The sequence below is a fragment of the Sylvia atricapilla genome, chromosome 5 (genome assembly GCF_009819655.1).
Source record: "Sylvia atricapilla isolate bSylAtr1 chromosome 5, bSylAtr1.pri, whole genome shotgun sequence".
Lineage (NCBI taxonomy): Eukaryota > Metazoa > Chordata > Aves > Passeriformes > Sylviidae > Sylvia > Sylvia atricapilla.
The window spans coordinates 37,265,810-37,291,546 of NC_089144.1; the positions used below are offsets into that span (position 1 = coordinate 37,265,810).

Sequence of the window (25,737 nt, forward strand, 5' to 3'; positions counted from 1 at the left end):
ATAGTTTCAGATATTCAAAACAAGAACTACCCACAGAGGCAAGCACTTCTACAAATAAAGAGGAGTTATGCAAAAAAACAAACGCACAGGTTTTGCCCTGCATTTCCCGTTGTTCCAGAGTTCCCAGCAGCACACTGCTCCCACCCCTCAGGCATGTGCACACCAACTGTTTGGGTACAAAACAAAGCTGTTCTGGAGAAGCCAGAGTTGGGGCCTTCCCAGAATAACTCCAGAAACAGACATGTATTGCTTTGTGGAACCAAAACACGGAAATTATATTATATGTGTGAGCCAACGCCTTCTGTGGCGCAGCAGGCACTCATCTGGGTGTCGCCACACACAGCCAGAGAGCAATGCCTCTAGGCATTTCCTATTTAGTTTTTTTTTTTTTTTTTGCAAGAGGATGAAACCTACAATGAATCTTCGTATTCACAGCATATTGAGTCATTAGTGAGACAAGCACACACTGCAGTATTAAGTAAAACTGGGTTGAAAATAAGTGCTTTAACCATTGATTTGTTAAGCAAGTTTCAGGAGAAGTGCAGATCAAACTAGGATGCATATTGAGATGTCAAGCTACAGCCCACCACTCTGTGTCTCTCTCAAAGACCTCCATCAAACAAGACTGCAGTGGATGAGGAGGCTGTGTGCTTACCTGTTTGAAGCAGTACAATCAGTATCATGCAGGGAGAAAACCCTGTGGTCCCACCCTCCACAAAGCCGTGCTCAACCTGCCCCTCCCACCAGCCACAGCAAGTGTTTGATCAGAGAATTAGCCCAAGGACAAGTTTCTTCTTTCCTTTTGTCATGGGTGGGGTGAGAGGGAAGGAAGCAGGGAAATTACAAACTCAATTGCTAAACCAACACTTGCACAAAAGCAGGGGTAGCACGGAGATGGTGTTGTTTTGGGTTTTTTTACGCTATCATGTTAGCATACGTGCTTAATCTATGCATCAAGCTAATGGCAAGGTAGAGTAAAAACATATTAAGTGAAGACAGAAGGGTGAGGTGGGAAGACACATCACAGTCCCTCCAGGGAACCTAAGGAACATCCTGAATTCAGAAGGATGGGAGAAAGATAAAACAGATAACCAGAATACACAGGATCTTCTGGTTCAAGATCTGTCTCAGACATTAACGAAGGCAATTCTCACTAAAAAGAATAACCATTTATTCAACTGCTGTCCATGTTTTATTATAATTGGGGGGCGGGGTTTGTTTTGTATTATGTAAAGCAAGTTAGAATTTTCCCTCAGGAAAAAACATACAGCATTAATACACTCTAGCTAATTACTGTAACATATGCCAGTAAACCACAAAAGGAACCATTAAAAAATAGTTTAACAAAATGACTGTGCGCTAACAAAATTGCAGAGTTAAAAGTTTTCTATGACTTAGTCCAATGAATGAAGAGGACCTTGCAAAAGCACTTGAGTGATTAACTGAGGCAGCACATAACCAGGAAGCATGGCTAGATGTTCTCATGTGAATTATAAACAGCAGACATCTGAAAGGGTATGATTACTAGCTATTAATTTGCATTAATAAAAGGAAAGATACCATTATCATAGAAAGAATAACTCACCCTAAAGCTCTGCTTCCCAGAGCAGCAGGCTCTGCGACCCTTACCTTCCACTACCCAACATGAGATGGAGAAGTGGGTGATGATTTTTGATGTCTGTTCCTTGTCATCTCTTCCCCCACACACTCATTTTAGGTTCTCTTATTAGCAGGAAATCCAGCAACACCAGACTGCATGCATATTCAATTTGCAGAAGCACCAAACTCTTTTAAATAGGATGAAAAATGAGTGGCATTACAAACAGATGCAAGCACTGCTATTTAAAGCAGTTTTTCAGCTTTTTTTAGTTACACAAACTTGTAACCATACTCAAGTTATCTGAACAAACAGATCTTTGCTGACAGGAACATTCAGCTTAAAACACTTTATTCCATTTTTATATTTAACATCTTTTAACTCTTCATTTTCTTTGTCAGTGCTCCTGGTGTATTCTGCTCCTCCATCTGTTCACATGAACATAGCCTTCCTTATCTTTGTCTCAAGAGCAGTACCATTGGACAGGTACCCTACGGTTTAATTCTTAGCATTCACGAGCACTTGTGGTCCCAAAGACTCATAATCCAGCATGCTCCCAAAGGCTGCAGAGAAGTTTTCTGGGAAAAGGAAGGAAAAAATTCTACCTGCTCATATTTAAACACTAAAGCAGGTGCAGAACTGGTTAAGGACTACCTTCTCCCAAGCTGTTTAGCTTATGAGTAGACAGCCAGCTTGCCTTATTTTTCTTGGCAAAATGAAGGCTGAAAGTGAACAATATTGCTTCTGTTATATGCCAAAATAAATACAAAGGAAGGAAAAGGGCTCTCTCAGCAAAAGGATATTGCCAAAGAGTCAAACAAGTATGAAATTGGAGAACAGATTTATTTTGAAAATTACAGAATGCTTCTAACCATCTGAGCCCCAAGGCTTTGGAACAGTTCTCCAACCAATGTAGGGAAGGGGAATTTTCTTATTTGTAAATGCAGCCAGGCTGTTATGAAGGGTGCTTCCACAAGCAAGCAAGCCAGCCAACTCTTTTCACTTTAGCTAATCCAACCATTAGATTTGAAGACAGAACCCCAACTATCAATTTCGAGGTTCTGTCTTCAAATCTAAATCTAGTCTGAACCCCAACCACCAATACCAAAATGATATAGAAAAAATGTATCATTTTATTGTTTGGGGGGTGAGGGGAGGGTGTTGGCTTTTGGTGAATGCTCATGACATGCTTTTGCTACTCTCTGTTACATTCACAAGTGTTTGCAGCCAGGTCAGCTAGAGGTGTTAATTAACAAACACTCCTTCACAATCTTAATTCTTAAAGTGTTCATGCAAAATGAAATTATTTGAAAGTAACTCTATAATGGCATCCAGCTAGCCAGCTATTTTTCCTTTATAGACAATGGATACAATCAGGCACTCACAAAGACATTAATTACTTTAAAGCACTGTAGCAATTGGACAAATCTTGCCACAAAATAAGTTTTCTCTCCAACTGTGAAGAAAGTTGAACAAGTCAAAAACATATCTTTAAAGCAGAAGGGAAAATGTTTTCCCCTTACCACACAGTCTATAACCTGTCCTGTTAACACCCGTATTCTATCTTATTTTTGCTGATGACACCAAACTATGTGGTGCAGCAGACAAGCTGGAGGGAAGGGGTGCCATCCAGAGGGACCTCAGCACACTTCAGAGTTGGGTCTGTGTGAACCTCAGGACATCAGTTCAACAAGACCAGGTGCAAAGTCCTCCACCTGGGCTGGGGCTATCCCCATGACAAATACCTGAAAGCACAAATACCCAAGGCTGGGTGGAGAATGGGTTGAGAACAGTCCTGAGGAAAAGGAACTGAGGATACTGGCAACACATGCTTGCAGCCCAGAAAGCCAACTGTATCCTGGGCAGCATCAAAAGAAGCATGGTCAGCAGGTCAGTCCACCAGGTCATTCACAGGTCTACTCCTCTTTTGCAATGTTTATATTTGATATTAGAAAAGTTCTTTACTGTGAGGGTAGTGAGGGACGGGAACAGGCTGCCCAGAGCAGCTGTGGATGTCCCATCCCTGGAAGTGTTCAAGGCCAGGCTGGATGGGGCTTTGAGCAACCTGGTGGAGTGGAAGGTATCCCTGGTCATGGCAGGAAGATTGGAGCTAGACAGTTTTTAAGGTCCTTTCCAACCCAAACCATTCTGTGGTTCCATGGTTTTAACAGACTGCTTCAGCCATTGGTAGTTTTTGTAACAATTTGCTTTTCAGTTCATTGCACCTTGAGAATGGGAGAATCCTCCTTCAATCTCCCACAGAAGGAAAGAAAAATATGCATTAATGAAAGCTACTACTTTGCATGAACAGGATCTTTTCTAACTATCTATACACATACATGCTGAAAAGTCCTATGGGAAGAGGTAAGAAGACAACTCTCACCCATTAAAAATATTCCACAAGTCATAAAATGGATGTCTGAGTACTATACTGTCACCCAATACTCTCAGATATAGTTACATAGACCACAGATCAAAAGCAGCACAACCTAGGTACCTTGGCCATAATAGGAACGGCGGCAGCAAGCTTTTGTTCAGTCCTACAGAGATCAGTGAAGTGGACAGGGCAGTGTTCTGCATTGACTTACATATTCTCCATGTTAACTAGATTACATAAGCTTTTATTGCAGGGTATGCTTAACTAAATAAAGGGGTTATTGGGCAATGCAAGGCCCTTTTTCTGCCAGCATAACAAGACCTCACCACCAAACATGATATTTGTTCCAGGCACAAGAGAGTTTAGCCCTGACACCATGGCAGTAATAACCTATTGGTGGTATATTTATAACATTAAATCATAATTCAATTCACAAAGAACTCTTCCTCCCCTTCTCCCACACAAGATTAGCTTCACTTCAAACACTTCACTAAATCTGGAGCGCTCCTTCAAGAGTCCCCACTGTCCCTACACAAATTCCTGAATTTAAGCCACAAAGCGCAAGTAGTAGAGATGACTACTGAATTTAATACATTTCTTTTTTAGTCAATAGACCAAGTTATTTGAACACTTGCATCCTGTATTTTATAGGCAGGTTTTAGGTTTCTTCCTAAGGCCTATAACCCGTGGTCATTAGATAGGGCACTTTCACCGCGATCCTGTTTGTGATCTGTTACAGTATCACAGTACCCTCTTGCACTCCAGCACCAACCCTCACAGGCATGGCCCAGCCTCACCCTGACCTGCCACCAGGCTGCCTGCTGAAACAGCTGCTCCTTCTGACTCAGCCTTTCCAGAGGGAAATGTGTTCTCCTGGGCTTTGACCTCCAAATCGACCTAAGCTCTGCTGGACACCCGCCTTCTTTTCCCTAAAGCCTGAAAGAGTTGTAAAAGCATTTAAATTGCCTGAGATGAGTATCAGATAAGCATATACTGTATTTTTTTTAAGATGACACAAGCATCTTAAAAAAATCTTTAAGCATCTTTAATTTGACTTTAAAGGTCAATGTGGGAGCAAGCAAGGGCAAGGCACACTAGGAGAAAAGAAAACTAGTTGTTTACATTGATGTCAAGAAGGATAAAAATTCACCTAGGTCCCTGCTGGAAAGCAGAGTCACAACAGTACCAAAAAAATGCTATTTCACAGGGAATCAGAGAAGGTCCAGGTAGGAAAAGACCTCTGAAGTTCATCTTGCCCAAGCCCCCTTCTGCAGAAGGCTATCTAGACAGCTTTCAAATATCTCCAAGGATGAAGACTACACAAACCCCCAGCCAACCTATGCCAGTGCTTGGTCACCCTTCAAGTCCAAAAGATTTCCTGATGTTGGGGTGGAACTTCCTGTGTTTCTGTTCGTGCCCATTGCCTCTTGTATCATCACTAAGCACCACTGGAAAGAACTTGTATCTGTCACCTTCATACACTCCCTTCAGGTATTTACACACATTGATGAGATCCCCCTGAGCCTTTTCTTCTCCAGGCTAAACAGACCCAGCTCTTTCAGCCTTTCCTCACACAAGAGACGATCCAGGCCTTCGATCATCTTTACAAGCCTTCACTGGACTCTCTCCAGCACATCCACATCCCTCCTGCACTCAGGAGCCCTGAATTGTACCCAACACCCCAGAGGTGAACTCAACAGTGCTGAGTAGAAAGGAAGGATTGCTATTCTCAGCCTGCTGGCAGTGCTTTGTCTAAAGCATGCAGGAACACCATGCATCTTCTTTATGGCAAGAGCATGTTATAACTCATGTTCAACTCTCTGTCAGGATAACTAGGTGAACTCCAAGTAAGCAGTTCTATAAGGTCCACAAGGAAGTTTAAGGTAATACTCTTGACAAAGGTGCCAAGTGCTGAAGCAAACCAAGTAGAACAAGCTCCCTAGATATTAAAAGCTAACCATAACCATAAACCATAAGTTTATATCTACCTTTAACTCCTAAGAGCTATAGGATCAGTTTTAAGAGATTAAAGGAAATCTACACCCTAAATCTAACTAGGGTGATCAAACCAAGGCTCTCATAAAATCTAAGTGTCTTTCAGGCTGTTGTATGACTGCTGAAGGCACTTTCACTTTGCTCCATACAGCAGGGGAGCAGCAATAGCACAGAAGGCAATAGAGGTAATAAAGAATCTCTCAAGGCTCTTTGAATACAGTGCCCCAAAGGAGGAGCAGACTCCTGGTTGTAGCACAAGTCCACGGATCATCTTTCTCAGCTAACAAGTCTGCACACCAAGTACGCTTCATTATCGACCTACAGATCAGGCCAGCTTCTTGCACATGACAGTGCCACTGCATGCCAAGTATCCCATGTTTGTTGTGATCAGTTCCAAGAAAGCAGGAACTGAAGCAGAGTTACTGGTAAAAATGGAGGAGGAGCAATAGGGTCAAAAATTTCCACGAAAGATCTGGTAAAAATAAAGAAATCACAACTTTTTCTCAATGCTCAAACTAAGCATCTTACATTAACAATAACTCAGAAGAACTAGGAACTGGTTGTATTCTGCAATTCTAGAAGAGAAATCAGAGTTGAGTAAATCTCTAGGTTCAATTCCTTCTACTGTGATATCAGTCCAAACAGATATCAAACTTGACAAAATCAGTAATTATATATGGAAGTCATAGGCGAGAGACTGCATAGTTACATTAACTCTGAATTGCAATGTCTGAATGCTAAAGTCTGCTCCAAGTATAAGCACACTAGAATCAACAACTGCCTCAAGTTCCCCAAGCACACTGTGCTCACTTAATGCTATCTACCAAATCTACCCTTATGAAACACTTCCTTCCACACTGAGTTTCATCACCTGCCTTCTCATTTCCTGAATAAACAGTCCATATGCAGAGCAAGCTGTTTCCTGTTTCTGTATTGGTGTTTTCAGAAGGGAAAAAATATCACATACCAAACGACCAAAAAAATCCAGGAAAGCTGAAATGTTTAAGAACAGGACTTGCAAACATCTCTCATCTGTAAAAGACGTGGCACAGTCCAGATACCTCACCTGTCTTTTGAGAGAGTTAGACAGCAACGAAGGCCAAGGAAAGCATAACAAACTTCTGAATACCCAATGCAACTTTAATAATTACTACCTTAAACTGGTTCCACAAACAAACTTGTCCTGAAAAAAAAATGAAGGAGTACAGAAAATTTGGTAAGGGTCACCTACAGCTACTACATCTCAACAATCTCTCTAAAAGCTTGAATTCCTAAAAGGGTTCTGGAGCCCTTTGGCCAGTGAAATATACTTCAAAGCTCCAAAACTTATCCCAGCCTTCATGATAAGTATTCTGCAAGACTGCTCCCATGACTCAATGGTAAAATTGTCTTTTTCTTCACTGCAGCATTATACACTTCACCTGTGATGCACTCTGCTAGAGACAGCTGGAAGGGACTGGGAGATCACCAGTCCTCCATACCTGGTCCTGACCACCTCTTTGCCTACTGTGGCTGAGGTTTTTTCTGAACTGCATGTGGACTAGTCTGTGCAGGTACTCCCTAACCCTCTCTGTCAAGAGGAATCCTCACTATTGCAAATTATTTTAAACAGACACTCAAAAAAAGTGTATCAATTAAACTGAGCTAGGTCATGGGACTTCTGCAGGCCTGGCACTGCAGGGGCACCTCTTCACTCACCTCCATGCCAACTGGAACAGCCTGGGTAAGCATGGACTGTGTTTACAGCTACAGACTCCCCCAACAGCCACTGGAAACTACTTCAGGAAATGAAGGGAATCAAGCCAAGGCAAAAGGAAAAGCAATGTTGTTAGAGGTTTTTCTGAAATTAAAAAGTAGATTAAGTCAGCAGAGATGTTTCCACAGACAAGACGGATGGGTGGCAGAACAAATTCTTCTGATGCTGATGCTAAAATGGAATCAGTTACCCTCCTGAGAGAACAAATAGATCTGGATTTTTTCTGTATGGAACTTTCCAAAACAAAGCACAAGCCTATGAAAAACATTTTAAGAATATAAGAATTATTTCATTTTGATGAAAAAGCCACAAAGTCTACTTTAATACATCAAATAACTAAACATTGTAGTTACAATGACATCATAGACATAGAAATATTTTAAGTCTCACCTGCAGGTCAAGAATACAATCTACTTCATAAGGAATAAAGTTTCGGAAAGCTATTCTGAGAGTATTTATAAACAATTGCAAATAATCACAGTATTACAGATCAATTAATTATTAACTGCTAGCTAAACTATATGTGACTAGGTCAGTGCTTTTCACCTACTGCAAATACACTAAAAAAGTTACAGAGACTTTATGGTAGTTTAAGCTCAGAAGCTGCAGTGATTTTGCTTGGACAATTAGGCACCAACATGCAGACAATTCACTGCCACATCAGCTGCCATTGTAGCTGACTTGCTAAATGAACATAAGGTTTTCCATTAAATGAATAATATACCTCCAAAACTGAGCCAGTGCAAAGACCAAATTTCTAACGGCAATTCTACCAGGTTTTTAGTCCTTCCTTTGCACCATGTATTTCGTCACCTCTGAGAATTGCAAAGAATGCTCAACCTATTTCAAGGGTGAAAGACACCTTAGGGCCTCTTTTAAATTTTAATAGTTACTGAAAGAACACTCTAATTGTCAGATCTCCCAAAGACCTACCAGCACAGAACCACTTTTCTGTAACCATAATGAATAAGAACTGAAATTACCTCTGTAATGAGCATCATGAATACACTTCACAGCATGTCCGTTCTGAGAGTAACTACAATCCTAATTTCTGCTCTAAACTGAAACAAATGAAATAGAAAAATCGATCAAAGTTCCAAGATTAAAAATATGAAAGAAGTCCTAACACAGACAAAAAAGTTTCAGTTAAACTGTGTTGGCTGTAATACAGTTATGTTGTGTGAGAGGGTTTTAAAAAATGGGCTTTCCACGGGCTTAAATGGAGATATTTCAAACAGGAACCTTATGTTTATTCTCATGTACAATTCAATTTTCTTATTTTAGCAGCAGTGCCTCTTCTTGACATTAAAACAGTTGATGACATAATAAATGGCCTTCATTTCAATTTCTTTTGGCAAGTGCTAGAAGGTAGTTTACACAAGTTTAAGATACAGGATATCTGTACAAGAATTTAAGAACAAAAGGTCAGAGTAGCCTACTGCAAAAGAAAAAACCCTAGAAATCCTAACTTAAAGCAGCAGCAGGTTCAAACAGGCAGCAATAGTATCTGGTTTGCACATCATGGTTTATTAAAAAGCTTTAGAAAGTCTAATTTAGATTTCCATTGGTTATGCCAAGCTTGGCTTTTTTCACTCTAACACTAAAGTAAAACGAGTTGAACCCAATTTGCTTTTTAGATATCAGTACTATTCTACATGATCACAATTCAAGATCTTTCATTTTTTTTCTGGCAGGGTTGGGTTTTTTTATTTGTTTGTTTGTTTATGGTTTGTGAGGTTTTTAGGGGGGTCCTAGGGAGGAAATTTGGGGGGTTTTTGAGAGGTTTCATATTGTTGTTCTGTAGGGTTTGTTTAAATATGGGAGAAAAATATTACAAATAGACTTCATACAGGCTTAACATGAACTAGTAATTTTAGCACCAAACATCCAAGCTTGTCGTCTGAAGCTACTGAGTAACTGCTGATCAAATTTGATTTGGAACTGCTGCAACAATCTTGCATAGTTTTTAGCTTAATAGGATAAACCAATAACAGTTTAACAATATAGCCTGATCCACAGGAAATGTACAATATGACTGCATTGTGGACTTGGCAAATGACATCTTGTTTACCTACCCATTTCTATTTAACAAATTACAAGCTACTCTATGACATTTCTTTGGGCAATGAGAAGCACCTGGCCTGCCACAAAAAACAACTATGCACAAATCACAAGCATCATCAAGTGACAACTTACTTACAATTCACAGCCCACAGAAATCAGGTCAACATCACTGCCTAATGTAAGTCAGGCAACTGCTCACACTATTTGCAACAAACAAGCAACTTATATAAAAATAATTTTTGACAGAAATGAAAAATAGAAGTCAAGTCTCTCTTAGATCAAAGTCAGCCCTCAAAAACAGAAATTAAACGTATTTGTTCCCAAAGCTATTCCATTTCTGAAGAGCAGAATGCTTTTTGCTCCCAGTACTGCAAGGAGACATCAAGACTTTTCATAGCAAGAGCCACATCTTATGAGGGTACTTTTAATGTTCTGCTTCAGGGACCAATAGAAAAGATACTATCTTTTTTGCTTCAACCAATTGAGAATGGGTCATGGTTGGGATAAAAGGTTCTGTTCCTTGATAACCAGGGAGTGGTGGTAAGCACAGACAGGAAAACAAAGTCTTGACACTTCCTTGGAAGTTCTTTGAAATGCTTTGAAGAAGAAAACAAAGAGAAAAAAAATTACATCCTAGGCAAAGTATTATTCTGTGACACTGTTGTACACTACAATGACACAGACTCAGTTTCAGAAGGCTGAAAATGACTCCTTTATTTTTGGGATGTGTCTTCCTTATATAATTTTTTACACAGATGAATTTGATTGGTGACAAGAAGACAAACCTTTTCAATCACATTGGTCAGACCAGAGGGACATCAAGACCAAGTCCCTCCTAGGGAAAGAATGTAAACATAGGTACAGTTACAAAAAACACTTTTCTTGTTGACAGAAAATTCCCTAGGAAAAGAATTTCAGAAAACCAAAACATCTGAGGCACGAACAAAAGCTACAATTCTGTTCAAGGCTAAACAAATATTTTACAGACAAGGAACCTTCTCCTGCTCTTCTACCCAGTCTACTCAAGTACTGGAAATTCTCTTTCCCATAAAATAGTTTAATGGGGCCATTGGATAGCTTGAGCACCTGATTTAAAGTGAATACAACCCTCTCAGCTGTGCAATCCCACAGGGCTGTGTGACAAGAACTTTTGAATCCTGCCTCCCCACCATCCTCTATCCAGCCCCTCAATAATCAGCTAGTTAAAAGAGGTAGTCAAGGGGCAAGAGCCATCACAGAGTTCAGGAATGCAGAAGACAGACAAATGCTGGGAAGGAAGGATGCAATACTTCTAAGCTCAAACAAATTCAATTGCTATTTTGACAATAAATAAAGGAAAGAACAATTCCAAGAGGGAATGTACTTCTTTTTCAAAACGAAAAACCTACATCCTTCCTTTCACAGCATTACAATATTCCAATATTGTCCCCCAACCGGCAAGAATTATCAGTTAACAGCATTTTATAATTTACTTTCATATTTACAATTGTACACAATACCAAGATAACACAAGCTTAACTACCAAGATAATATTAGCATAAAGCAATTCAATACCCTGTATCTCTGCCAAAACAGTTAACTACACCTCTATGTATAATGTTACACATTTTATTCCCCTGAAGGCAGCTTACACATGTATTTCCAAGTCTAATGTGTAGGAAAAGAACGAAACGGTAATTTCCATGCTTCACAAAGTGAATGGAGCCAGGCAGCAATAGCTCAGAAGCTGTAACTGAACAAAAATGTATGTCCCAACCTACCCAAAGAGTGAGAGTGTGTTCCTGGCACATCCCACCTCTGACACTCACTTTCACACGCTGCACTGAAATGTCAGAAAACAGCTGTCAGACACAAAGCAGTCAACCTTGGCAGGTACAGTGTAGTTACACCTACAGTCTTAACTTTTAAAACTGTGATTTGAGCAAGAAACCTTGTAGTGAACATGTAGGAGAGTAAAAATTCATTGGTTTGTTGTTTTTTTTTCCAAAACTGTAAAGCAAAAGCCCACATTATTCTGATTTTAATGACAGCAACAAGCATGTAGAGCCTCTAATGTCAAAACTAGCTTGGCATGCATAATCTTTCCCATAAGAAAGGATTTTGTTTCATTTTGTAGCCCTCAACAGAATTCAGAGAAGGACGAGCGGTCTTCTTTCTTATAATCACAACCTGAGAAAAAATACCATATGCCAATAGTTCTTAATACAGTGGCACATTTTACACTCCCATGATAGCTTCTACAGAAAGTCTGAAATTCACAACATCAGCCTTTTTATATCCAAATTGTCTGCTACAGACACCAAATATGAAATTTTAACTCCAGGAGTGCTATTAACTCCAGGGCTTGTAACTCCAGGAGTGCTATTAACTTAATAAAATCCACATTAAAAATGAATAGCCAGCTAGATATTTCAAAGCCATTTATTTCAATAGTCATTTATAGCTAGATATTTTCAAAGCCATTTACACCAAACTGTAAAGTAACTGAGACATCCATCAAAACCACCTAACCAAGATAAGCACACAAACATTCCAGTTACAGCATGAAGTAATAACCAATTCCCCCCCAAGAGAAAAGCACTATGCCAACACTTCACATACAAAGAGAATTGATTGTTCCCAAATGTTGATAAGTATAATTAACCTTCTAACCCTGTCTTTGGCCTTGAACATTAAACATGAATTCATCTTGAAAACCAATTAAAATGCTAAGCAGTCTTTCTACTTCAGGACTGGAGAATAGCATTCAATAAAAAAAAGAAAAAAGGCACAATTCTTTCCTTAGACACTTTCAAAGCTCTGTTAGCTGTTTTAGTAAAAATTATAATTAAGAAATAAAACAATTTTAACAAGAACTGAAAAATTCTTCAATTCTCCATGAAGATCCTGAAACATTTACGGTTTATGATGGTGAAAATGAAGGTTTTAAAAAAACAGCCACAGAGAAAAAAGATAAAGATGATCTAGGTGGGCTCTGAAGTTTGATTTTGCCTTTTCATGCTATCTCTAACAACAGATATTAATTTTACAGTACAATTCCCATTCAAAGAGCTTAACCTCTCTCTCTCTCTCATTCCTTCTGCCTTTTAGATTGACTACTGACAAGGAAATGTACTTAAAATTTATGTCACTCACCCAACCTGCTTTTTTTATGTATGCCATTTTGAAATTAGCAGAAAAATTAGACAGGCAGAAGGAGCTAGAATTCTTTCTTTTCTTTCTAATTTCTTCTTTCCTACATCATAGATATTTCCTTGTAAAAAAAAAAAATCATGCCTACTTGCTATGAAATTTAGAAGCATGTGACTCTGTGATGATGACATTTCTTCTCATAACTTTACTCGTTTAACAGAAGTAAAGTGATTTCTGATTATCTAGTGAATCTGAGCTGATAAGTACCATTTTATAGTTACTAGTCAGTTTCAACATCAAAATTTTGTTTCCAGTGATATATTCCAGTGTTATATTTTAGTATAACTTCATCCGCTATTGGTGTTCAGAGTGACATTGATTACTTTTTCTTCCCCATTTTTAGAATTTATTTTTAAATATTCACAATATATCTGCTTAACAGGCATCTGTTCCAGTATTTTAACAAGCTTAAGTTAGCTCTTCATTTTGAAAACAGGTCCTTTATGAGGTGGCTGAAAGTCAGAAACATCTCCATGTCACATTTCATACCTTACAATTTCCAAGGAATTCTCTCAGTGCTGTTCAGTCATCCTTGACAGTGCTGTAGATGGCAGCATTTCACAGAGCTCACCTCCCCGCCCTAACCTGGGGCTAAAGACTGCAATACAGGGAATAAAACACTGTAAGGGCGCTTCAAGAATCTTCAGTTCAGGCATTTCCACAACATACCACACACCTTAAGAAAGAATAAAAAATGCTTTAATTGGAAAAGCAGCCTTCTCAGATGACTAAAGAAATGTACCATAACGCCAGTCAAAAACAAGTGTCAAGTTACCACAGGTGAGATCATCCTTAAAACAGAGATCCACAATAAACTGCTCCCATGTATGGGATTTGAGCACACCCAGACATTCTGTTTCAGATTACCAAAAGAAAAATCAAGTTTTCCATAGTAAACTCATATTTCCAACTAGAAAGTGCTGTTCTAGTGCAGGTGTATATCTGGATCGCCTGGGCTTTCACTTTTATTGAAATTGAGGCACTTTCAGAAAATAGTTGCCTAAACATCTCAGGTTCACTGCTAAAATATAGGTCTAATCTGTCTTGTCTAGTGTCAGCAAGATGCTTCCCATGCAGAACCCTCCAAAAGCAGTCACTTTTGTCCAGAAGCTGACTGTTCACATCATGGCATGCACAGCACGAGCTTCACAAGAATGAACTATCACTCACTCCTGGAAAACGTAAGTAACGTGAATCCAAGTATATATATTGCTTTTTCAATTCCCTCTCTTCCTAACATTTTAGCAGAAGCTGACAAAAGCAAAGTACGCTATATCCCATTGCTACAACTCTTACATGTTTTGCTGCACATGCCAGAAGCATATTGAAGAGCAAACTGCAAATCCCATGCTACCATCACAGTGCGGTCACATTATGAACTCTATAATGACTCCATCGCTAGCAAGTCAGTAGCTTTAGGAACCACCTCAACAGCAATTTCAATGCTCCCCCAGATAAAATCCTTCTTCTAGCTGTCAGCCTCATTATGCATCTCGAGCAAAGTACATAATACCAGTTGCCAGGACATCAAGCATGCAAGCTTGTCTTTGTAACGCTCACAAACCAGAATTCATGGGAGTCTAGCATTTCTATTCCTTATGAGGAAGGACAGCCTTGCTGAAGATGAAAATTACTGTCTTTGCTACTCAGCAAAACATTTGCTGCAAACTGCAAGACGCATGAGACACCAGAAACAGTGATGAAGGAGGAGCAGAAGTCAAGACAATAATATGCCATCCTCATTAACTCAGGAAACAAAGTCCAAGGCTCTAATGGAGAGCAGACTGATACCACTGCATTCCACCAGAGTATCAGCAGCAGGGCTTCTACAAGTGCTGGTCAGAGCAAATAAGCTTATGCTGATAACAACCTCCCTGGATTCAGTACTGGGAGGAGTGGAGTGTTACTAATTTTGCTTTCTAGCTTATGCTTGCAGTAATTTGTTTGAAGAGGGAGGAGATGCTGGCATAGGCACCTGAACTGCAGCTTCTCCCACACTGTTACAATAGCATGATCTTTTGCAAGCACCAAAGTCTGTCGTGCATGGGATTCAAGTAGAGGCACTTAAAATTTCACAACTGCAAAATATCCATGTATCATGCAAGCTTCCAACAGTGAACACCTGTATTTTTCTCCAGAGAAAGTGAAGCAAAACACAAGAACACAGAATGCTGCTAGGTTTCTGAATTGCTAAGACAGGCAGGACAGCATCAAAGAAGAAAAAACAAGTATTATATGCTTAAATGAGAGAGGTGCGTGAGGCTAAAGATAAAACTTTTCTGGACATAGAATAAAGCTGGGATGGAGAAAAGATGTTGAGAAGTGTCAGACAATTGCAACCAAAATAGTTAATAACACAGGGACATCACCTAAAAGAGGACTACAGCAAGACAAATATGGAGATAAATGTATTTTTTTTAAATCACAGAACAAATTTCACACAAACATGACCCTGCAACAGGATGGTAACTTAGGCTGCCAGAGCTCAAGTGGGCTTTTGTTCAGTACTGATGGCAACAGCAGCATTGTGCCACAAGAAGAGGGCAGATGCTAAGTAGAGGTGAAAAAATGCGCCTATTATACCTGTGAGTGGTAATAAAAAAGCCTCATCATTTCTTTTCTTCTCCCTCACCACCCAGCTCTTGGGACCTTTGACACCGGAGAAGGGAATGAGGATTCCGTGAGAGCTTTCAGCCTGAAACCCTGATAAACAGATGGACACCTTCCTTCACTCAGGTCCTTTTCTAAGACTTGACATGAAACTTGTTTAGCAATTACTTTTCACTTCTCCCCAATTTCCCCTGTCTGGGCTGCCCTGCAGCAGAACACACTGTGCAGATTGCAGGTGGTCAGCTACAGCAAGTTACAAGTCATTAAAACACCATCTGCTCCATGACAAAAACAACAACAGCAAATAAAATAAAATAAAAAAATCAAATCAAATAAAAAAAATCAACAAAGCCCCACATCCTTTTCCTCCTTCCCTCCATCCAGAAGTATACAGAGATGTGAAATCAAACATTTCTTCAACCAAACATCTTCACCTCTATGAAGGCATTGAACTATATTCAGAAAATTATTCTATGAGCCAACAGCTTGCTTCACAACATTTTCCCCAACACCTGAAAGCCAAATGAATCACAACAGATGCTACTCATTTGGCGAGAAGGACAACCCAAGCTTTTTAAAATCTGCACTTGTTAAGATAGAAATATCTGCTAAGCAAGCAGTTTATGTTTTAATCACTTACAATAAACTAACAGTCAAAAAAACCCAATCAAACCACACCACAAAAATCCCCCAAATTGTTTAAATGAAATTGTTCACTAACACTGGAAACTAATGCATGTTTTTTAAACCTACAGAAATGTCTACAAAATGCCAAACTGAACCATAGTTCAAATTTACATGTGATACCACAGACATGTTTCAGCCATCACTTTTGAACACTATACATTGAAATCAACATCAGATCTCTCACATTCTAATTTCCCTTTCCTCTTCCTGGGCTGCTAGCACAAATGCTTTTTTACATATTAAATCCACAAAAGGCTGACTGCCAGACAATATTCCACATACAGAATTAAAAGGGAAAACAAAATAAAACTCATTGTCTTTCGTTTTTAAGAACAATACACAATGAAGCTACCCTTAACACTGTTTTCTTAAAATGTAACAAGCCTTAGCTTCCTGAACTTTAAAATTAAACCCAAAAGAGTCAGCAGTTTGAGAAGCCTGAGCCTCCTACTGTTACACAGCAATAACAAGTGTCCATGCTGTTAGAGAAAAAAATATTGGTTTCTTCTTCCAAAAGCAGACTAAGTCATCTAATTTTTCTGCTGGATCTTCACCACCCTGATACAAAATACACTGTTGCAAGTTCTGATGAAGACAGGAAGATATGATTTTTAACTGTTCTCAGCATGAGAAATGTCATGCTGATACGTATTTCAGATGCATAGTGAATTCTTGTACCTGTAATAAGAGGAAGAAGGAGTCCACAAATTATTATCCAGAATAATTAAGGAACAGAGTTCAGAAATAAATCCATGTAAGGGAACAAAAAATGAAAATGCAGGAAGATTGGCAAAGCAACATCTGCAATATATTTGTCTGAGATTCCTGCTGCCAAATATTTAATTTATATAGGATGTAAAGATAAATAATTTCTTCTCTTTTAGAATCAAAGACTACAGGTGATACTTCATAGCATTCACAAAAAACAATTGAAACAGTACAGCTCAATGTTGACTTTTGCCTTATTCTTTTCATGCCTCAATTGCATCTATGCTGTTAATATGGCAATTAACAAGATGGAGATAATTTCAGTATATTTACATTAAGAGATAACACAAGTCTTGCTCATAAGGTTATATTTACAAAAACAATCAATCACAGAAGAAAGTGACTAAAGCAAAAAACCCCCAGGTTTCTTCATTTCATAAAGAAGGATGAAATACAACTTGATAATTGATTAAAAAAATAGTAAAAATATGTGTATTGAAGTTATTTTCTGGTCAATTAGTAACAAAAAATAAATATTTATTCTCAATAAATGGTACACATGCAGCCATCAATTTGTTATGCTTGAAAAATAACCACCATCTACCAGATCTTTAATCTTCTTTTTGACATAAATCAAGCTGTTTAGGAAGAAAGTAGAGATCTACAATGAGATATACAAGGAGACTTTTTAAATCTACTGAAGACAGATATTGTTTATAAGCCAAAAACTGGGGGAAAAGTCCAAAAGCTTATTTTAATTCAACAAGGACGTGTCTCTGAACACCAAAGTAGCACAACTTGTAACATGTGACCTGCCAGTGACCAGAGCAGAGGTCTTCTACAAATTTAAAAAGAAAGCAAAGCTAAACCACCAAAAACCAAGCCCTCTCAGACCCCAGGCCTCATTTCCTCACCCCACTTCTTAGTTTACTTAAGAAAGTATGTTTCCCTGCTCCAAGCTGACAGCCAAACAGAGCTGATGACACTGAAAAAACCTGATTATTACGCTTCAAAGAAAAATATTCTTGTTAGCACATGGAGAGGAATATTGAGCGGTGTTCTTTGAAGCACTGACAGTAAGTGGGTATAGTTAATATTTAATTAAAGTAGCTGACATGGTACAGATCCATCAGCACACTCTCTCAGGTTTATTTTTTGCAACTTTCTCCTTCATTTTATAGGGCAGCTCACTGCTCTCTGTTCTGAGTTCTACCTTGATTGGAACACATAAGCTTTCTGCTTGGTGCTCCTTTGCCTCAGCAGACTTTTTTTAATCAAAGAAAAACTTTCTTCATGAAAGAAGAACATTTATTCTTGTTGATGATGTCAGAATTGTGTCTTAAAATTCTGCATATCCTCAGTAATTTTGTGTGCTATTTAAATAGATGGAATTATCATTTCTGTAGAGGAAATGCTTTCTGCTTGCCAGTATCACAGGCCTCAAGTCCATGCCTTCCTCTAATGACTTTCTATCCCAGGTATTTTAATGTAGCTGTTTGCATTAAGGTTTATCCTGACCATTTTCAAGGCAGCACAGGTTTGTAACAGTTAACTACAGTCCTGTTTGCAAGTTAGAATCAAGATATTGTTTATAAAAACAGCAAGCAGTAAATCTTTATAAGCAACTTAGTGTGGTGTCCTTAATTCTGTGTACAAAACAAGATCCAAATGTTAGCTTATTGGTTTCTCTGCACAAAGAGTACCTTTTAATTACTGATTAGAAATTACAGAATTGTGATTTCAGCGGAGGAAATATGTATTGTAACATAAATCTTCCAGCCTCCAAGAGATCATAACAGACAGCCCAGCAAGACCCTTAATGTTAGAATTGTAATTTTTCATGTATTGTGCAGATTCAATGTAGAGGGTTTTTTAAAGACGTTAATTGAAGCAGATATACCTTCAATGTCTGCCATTTCCATCATACAGATAAGCAAAGTTGCTTTACTTACCCATACCAAAAACTTTTTTCTAAAGGAGTCTGCAAACAAAATGAAGGACTGCAGGTCACAGCTACCCCGACTGTTGTGTCAGAAGACCTAGCTGGGAGCTCTGCACTGAGAACTGCCAACTCGCAGTTTACAGGAGGTTATCTCCTTCTAATGTACTGCTAGGACGCTCTTTTCTATGCAAATATATACATGCACACACACAAATTATATTCTACAGGTTCAGCAAATCCTTGCAGCAAAGGAGATCCTACACAGGCCCTTGTATAACATCCAGATAGCACACACCTGGAAGTCTAAGTAACACAGGCAAGCATATCACTTAAAGGAAAAGATAAGCCCTCCTCCAGCTAGCAGGCCTCCACAGTGCCTGATCTATCTGGAGAGAATATAAGGGTATCATCATGCCCCCTTCTAAAACTATGATCTCCTGAAAACCAGCTAAAGCCAGAGTTAGTCAGATGGTGCCTAGAGCTACAAGCACTCAGAAAATTCCCTTTAACACTTTAAGGGTGATTTTTGTAGGAGACCAAGGCAGAAGACAGATGATAAGTATCCAGTGAAATTGAAGAGGTAATGTAGCTGGAGCTGCAGACTAAGCAGACAGGCCATATCTCACAAGAAAAAGCAGCAATCCCAGATGTCTTTTCCTCCATAAAGCTAACAGAAGGAGCCCTCACCATCCCACTTACACAGAAGAAAAATGGACAGAAGAGAAGCAAAAAGGCCACCTCAACATTGGCAGAGCAGATGCTATTAGGTTAGGAAAGTGATGCAAGTAGTCTTCACTCACAAAAGATACTCCTCCATCAGTAATGTGCACATGACATCCACTTTAAGTATGTTAGACATCAGCTACAAAAGCATGGCCAGATGCTCAGTCACACTAAATAAATCCTATCTGCTACTTCAGCTAAGAATTTAACAGTATTCTTCAATCCTCCTCCTTTCCCTCTCCTGCATATTACCATGTCACAACTTCTGTGACATTGCCTCAATTGGAAAAGTAAATTAGCAGGGACAAAAATCAGAAGCCAATGCAGCATTTTAAGGTTCCCTCATAAGAAAAGGAAAGAGAAGAGCAGCAGATTTCTTATTCAGAGAATCATTCATGTTCAGCCACCTAGAGAGCTGGAAAACATGCAAGTCTAAAATCTAATATTGCTATGGAAATTTCTCATTGTAGGCCTTGCCCTTTGGCTCCTCCAATACAAGATCTAGATGTTTTCTCCTATTGCAGAGACCTCTTTTTTGTCTCTCAAAGTGGAAAGAGGGCACTAATAATAATGCAAATTAAAACAAGAGAGCATGTCTGCATTATCTTCTGCTGCAGCATAATCAGTTACTCAACTGTACAGTCATACTAGCAATATTTAACATGCTTTCCAAAATTATATTGTCTGGCATACTATACCCAGAATAAATGTGTGGTGGCTATACATGGAGATGAGTCAAAACCAAATTTTCCCTCCATTTGGCCCAGGTTTACAGTGCAGACTATTAACCATGTTTAGCTGGTGTACAATGACTCCATGTGCCAATATCGTACAGAAGGAGAACAAGCTAACAGAAACAATGAATTGACACTGAGCTGATGTCAATTTGTGGCCCAGGTCAACAGAACTTTCCTTTGCAGTTTTTCCTCCCAATCACACTAGCTGTTATTTGGCATCTTCAAAAAATAATTTTTAAGCATTTTTTTGTATTTGACTCTGTATCAAGACAAACTTTGTTTCCTCTAGACTTGGATTAAACACATTCATAATTACTCAAATGCTCCTTGCTAAAAGGAGCAATAGCTCCTTCAAAGGTTCCTTATAGCAATAGAAGCTCCACTTCCTAGTCTTGTCATTTTCATCCTGTTGATGTTTCAACTCAGAACCACTCCTCTATTTCTAGAACTGGTATACTAGAACACAGTTAACACTTCCCTTAGGTACCAAGCTGATGTCTTTGGCTACTTTATTCCATATTTAAGCATTAACAGAATCATCATGTTTCAAGTACTTAAAAGAGATATCCTTTTTTTAAAGTTACTCGGTCTTCTTTATAAAAAAATCCAGTAATCTTGATTATCCAACAGTCCCTCAAAAAGTACAGTAGAGCAGCTTCCAAAATGTGGAAAAATGACAACACCAGCATTAGTCATATCTGAGTATTCAACTTCTACCAAAAAAATTAAATCATACATCCACCCATTTGGGAAAAAAGAGCACTTGGTTGCCTTCACAGACACTCTTCACCTGAAAATGGCCGAGGCCTGAAACAAACAGTCCCAGGGGTTCACACCATCCCCACCCAGCACCACTCTACAATTTACATCTAATCTAGCTCCCAGTTGTAACTCCATGGAGCCAGTGTTCAGTACAGCACACAAATGCAGTTTCATGTTCAACAGCCATGGGGCAGGTGGCACGGAGCCAGCACGGCTGTCATGTTCCTACACAGGAAGCACAGAGATTATCTGTGCCTGTCTACAAAGCAAGACATGCACCAATGGTAAACCGCCTAAGAACAAATGAATGCCTCCATCAAGAAGATGAGCTGCCTCATTTCCATACTGCACATGTGAGGGTGGGGATGAGGGAGAAGAAAAATCTAAGTGGTTCACTCTTGAAAGTCAGGCCCAAGTAACATAGACTGCATTATATGCATTACCATAATACATCTGTTTAAACCAAGACATTTTCCTTTCATTATGTAATCAACTGCACTACTCTAAATGGAGATCTACACTGGCTCAGTTCTGCTCAGAGACACAAATAAACTTCTTCCTGTAATTGCTTTCCACTGGAAAAAGTACTGAAATAAATATCACAAGAGCTCTGATTACATCGAAACCCTTACAACACTAAACTCTTATTAGACAAAGGTAAAGTCATGCAAGGAAAGAGACTGGTGACTTTCTACAGCCATGCTGAATATTTCTTTCTGTATTTGTTATGTATTTAGAGTATCAGACTGAAACTCTAGTATGCTTCAGTCCTTCTCTTAGACTAGTTCTCCACTGAGGAGAACAGGAAACCCACTCTCCTGGTACAGCATGGTGCAGCTGTATGTGAGTCCCACAGATGACAAACAACAAACTGCAGTTTATGCAGACCCACTGCTTTAATGCCTAAACAATATCCCAGCTAGCTCTTCTGTGCTAAAGAACAATATTTGACTAACGCAGCACAAAGGTTCACAAGTTACGCCAAAACCTTCACTACAAATAAACCTACAAATCAACTCCTCTTCTCCTGGCAGCACCAGCATCCCACCACATAAACACATCTCCCACCCCACTCCTCTCCAGCACCCGTCCCCACACACATCACGGGTCCCTCGGGCAGCCACCTCTGAGATGAGACTGGAAGGAACAGCTTGCACAGGGAGTGGCAAACCTGGGATTTATTCTGAAAGCTTCACATGGCTGTGAACAGTATTTTTCCCTAACTCCAGTCACACACTCCGCAGTATTTTCATGCCCTGCAGCAACAAACCATGATATGGCCTGCTTCAAAGAAAAAACAATGACCCATAAGCAACTATTTACATCAGAATTAAATATGCAAGAATAAAAAAAAAATTTGCTATTTAGTACTGAAAAGAGCTATATCCATCACCATGTATCAAGTGACCTTTTCTACTACACTGCACCGAGACCAGGGAAAACTAATGTTTCAAGTTTCTCAATTCAGTGCCATTTAAGGAGTATCTATTCACAGATTTACAGCATTAACCCACTAATTTTTAAAATCTGCAAAGATTGTAAGACCATAAAATATTAATATATTAACTAAAAAATTAAGTCAATGCAATATTGAAACAAATGTCCTCATATTGTATTGAGCCCATATATTACCTAAAAAAAGTATTCACTTGGCCCATAAAGGATGCTTTTTACTACATGTCTTAGAAGTAATTAGAAAAAGAAAACAAAAAAAACACATGAAATTTCAAGAAAATGAACTTGCTGTATACCTGGCCAAGTGTTTCACAAATCACAAACACATCACATTTCACCTTTAGAATAAGGCCAGGAATCTTTTATAACTTGTGAACTTGACACCAACTACATCTATTACTTTCACAGATCTTGTATCAACAATCTGACTGTCTTTATTAAGCCTTGGGAATGCTTAGGAATACAGAAATAATACCTAAGCCACAGTTAAGTACCCAACTCAGTTTACTAGACTCAGTTTGCTTACTATTGGCTTTAAACATGTGAATTCTAATAAAATCCCACCTATTTTCTCACGTATAATTTCTTAAATAGCTAAAACTGTCAACTAAAAAAAGTCTCCCTACAACACACATGCTTCCCTAAGTTGAGCAAGAACACTCAGTTAAATAAACCTTTTTTCACAAGTTTAAATGACCAGTATTATACCTGCACTTCCAAGTCCAAGCCTATTCAAAATAAACTCACTGGTCTTTTGAAATAACCCTCAAAACACCACGGTTTCCATTTGCAGGCAAGAAAAAGATAACTCTGGAAGGAAACATGCTGGTTTTTCCTTATCTCAAAGGATAGGCATATTAACAGCTTCTGCAGTACTGCAACACGAACACTGGGTGACAGGAGTAAGGAACTGGAAAACATCTGAACATACAGATAGCATATGAACTAGCTCAAGCTTTAAAGCAATGAGAACACTTTCAAATGGATGAATGAACAGCTAAATAAAAGTAAAAAAAAAAAAAAAAAAAAAGGAAGATAAGATACACATTCCTATATTGTGTCAAAGTCACTGTAACCTTAAGAACTTCTAGAGAGACAGATGTAGCATTTTTAATGGATGAATAAGTGCTGTACCCTGTGCTGAAGGAACAAGCTGAGATAAAACCTCACATCCACAATTAAGAGTGTGAAGAAAATGAGGTTTATTTATTCCACTCCTAGCACCAGAAGTCCAAGCTATTTCCTCAAAGTGAAAATCTTACTTTCCAAATGCCTCCTACCATCTGTCAAACAGTTTTAGCTGTTCTCAGGAAGCTTCTTATGCTACTATAGACATTACATCTGCAACAGATTTCCTTCTTGTAGAGTACAGATGGGATTAAACACTGTTTTATAACAAATATAGCAAAATACTGCTCCAGATTTCAACTGTGTACAATCCAGAACCAGTTACTCTGAATAAAACACTTTTAACATATCTGCTACTTAATCAGTGGCCTATTATAAGCACTGTTTCCCAAACTTCACTTGCTGCATTTATGGAATTCAACACTCTCTATAGGCCTTCCTTTTAAAAGCCAATGTCAGTCCTCACAACATCAAGCTCCACCATAGTCTGAAATTACCAAAATGAGACAAATTACCAGAAAAGCATGCAATTTGCTGTTCCCAAAGCTGGACAAGCATATGGTTTAAGACAAAGCTACACAGAGCTACTTCTACTGCATCTAAACTGATGGAGTTTCTTAGGCAGAGAAATTACCTCCTTGATCAGAAGCTAATTTATAAAAACATTCCCAGATCAATGCAGATTCTTTAAATCCAGGGTCTGAATTAGCCCACAAGGCAGCAATAATATATCTCCTCTACTAGTTAACAGTACCATGAAGTATCTTTCAAAGTCAATAACTCTTTTTTTTTCTTATTTCTGGTTACTAGATCTTCTAACACCTAGAAAACTTGTGCAGGTCACACTTGTCTCAATATTTGTTCACACATTCTCAAGGGAAGCAAGCCCTTCACATTGCTTCAGCTTTAAACTCAGAGCATGACTCTCCACTTTGTATTAGTGGGAGAGGCATAGGCAGCAGAGGAAAGGAAGGGAACTATTCACCAGCTGAATCTAAACACAGAGGATATCAACTTTACCCAAAAAGCAACAGAACAGCAAAAGAAATCACTCATGCAAAATTCAGAGACAGTTATCTAAAATCAATGAAAAGCTTTGGGGAAAACATTTTTTGTTGTTATTGCTGTAGGGTTTTTTGTTGGGCTGGAGTTTTTTAAACAAAACAAATGACCATGACTGTTCCCATCGTTCCTTCTGTCTTAAATGAGATTTATTTCTGAACTATATTACCGTCAACCACCTGTTCTAATTGAAGATAATTGTAACTGCTGTCTAACAAACCAGAGAAGATTAATTAATTCAACATCATTATGATCCCATCAGAATACTGAGAGAGGGGGGGGAAAAAAAAGCCGAACAGTAAAAGCAGTTCACTCAGGAAATCATCTAAAGAATCATTTCACACTTAGAAGCAGTATTTTTAACTTGCACACCAACTCATCAAAACAGCCTAGGCGACGAACCACGCTGCTTCACTCTTCCTGTGAAGACAGTGACTATACAAATACCTCCCTCAAAAAGCTTTCTGATACTGCTCCTCTGCTTCCCAACTGTACATCTGCTGTAGAAGCAAGATCTTCATTAACATCATAGTCTATTATGAAACACAATGTACCTGACCAAGACGTCCACATTACAGTTCAGAGACTAGGATCAGCAACTTCTGTGTTTGTACTACTTTAATTACATTGCACAGACTGGAGAAAAACCCACACTTGTAGGGAGTAAGACTATGCTGGTTTTTACAGCTATCACTATTTCTCCACTGAAGGTATTTTTCTGTTTTTCTTCACAATTCTCTATTTTGTGGAACAATAAAAATTGTTATTCTGTGTTTAATCACTAATTTGAGTAATGAACAGCTTGATGCATGTTCATTAAAAAGAAACAAACAGAACTAAAACAAACCACATTGCTTGGCCCATTGGGAAGTTTAAAGCATACGACATTACATAAATTCTCCAACAAATTTATCTTCTGTTCTGAAACAGAAGACCAAGAGG

At 38.7% G+C, this 25,737-nt stretch overlaps 1 protein-coding gene across 2 annotated transcripts in view; it reads right to left on the reverse strand.

The window, feature by feature from the left end:
* OSBPL8 (oxysterol binding protein like 8) overlaps positions 1-25,737 on the reverse strand; it is an 83,921-nt gene that overhangs the window by 55,652 nt on the left and 2,532 nt on the right. The window contains exon 1 of one of the 2 annotated variants that reach the window (XM_066319201.1): positions 1,630-1,789. The exons of the other annotated variant lie outside the window; for it this stretch is intronic. The gene's annotated coding sequence lies outside the window, so the exon portion shown is untranslated. Of the gene's footprint in view, positions 1-1,629; positions 1,790-25,737 lie in introns of those variants that run through there. 2 annotated transcript variants of the gene reach the window in all.